Below are 898 nucleotides of genomic sequence, written 5' to 3'. Positions count from 1 at the left end.
CGCCCTTCTCAAGAGGTCAGAAGAAGTCAGACCTGCTGCAGGTTCGACACGCAGAGGGGTCAGTCTGCGTCTAAGTTTGGCATACGGTTTGATGGAGATGCTCAGCTGATCTACAGGGTACAGTTTGTGTCCTGTGAAGGGAAGGACCCTGTTCGTGGTGTCGCCTTGAAGAGCCAGAGTCATTCCTCCTCCTACAGGTATGAGAGCTGGTAGTCGGGGTTGTTAAGACCTCCATCCTTCGTCAGGAGAGAGTAACTCTCGTCAAGATTTTTGGGATATCTTTGGATTGATTTTGTCTCAGGCTGGTGTAGGAGCACCAACCTCGACATTCGAAGACCGCGGTTCGTTCCTGGTCCAGCTTCCAAGGTTCATGTGTGAATGGATTTAACGTTTGTGGGAATGTTTCCTCGAAGGATTTCCTTAAGTGGGACTCCAACCTCGAGTTTAGAAGTATACTGTTGCCTTGCTCTAAACCCTCTACCACTTTCCCCCTTAATTCACCTTCATTAGAGGCCGCAGACCACCGCCTCTGTGGCAACTATCGTAATGATCCGCTCGACTCGGGGCAAAGGTCGAAATGTCCATCTACTATTCCAGCGCTGGGCTATGACGTCAACACTTTATGGGGGATATGATATTTAATGAATGAAGTCGAGGCGTCGGCTTGGCTGGCTGGTTGGCTGGCTGGCTCGTGGCTCACCTGTCCCTATTGATATTCTGTTATGACGTGTGAAGTCTGCCACATCACATCCGTATATACCCAGTGGCACCTACTCCCTCCTCCTGCCGTAGGGTCTACATCTCTGTAGATGGAGGCGCCTTATACCGCTCCTCCTACAGCTATGTCTACATCTCTGTAGGGAGAGGGAACCTCCTACGTCTTCCTCCTGCTGTAGGG

Source organism: Panulirus ornatus, chromosome 56, assembly GCF_036320965.1.
Source record: "Panulirus ornatus isolate Po-2019 chromosome 56, ASM3632096v1, whole genome shotgun sequence".
In the NCBI taxonomy this organism is placed as follows: domain Eukaryota; kingdom Metazoa; phylum Arthropoda; class Malacostraca; order Decapoda; family Palinuridae; genus Panulirus; species Panulirus ornatus.
Note: the sequence above shows the minus strand (reverse complement) of the source record.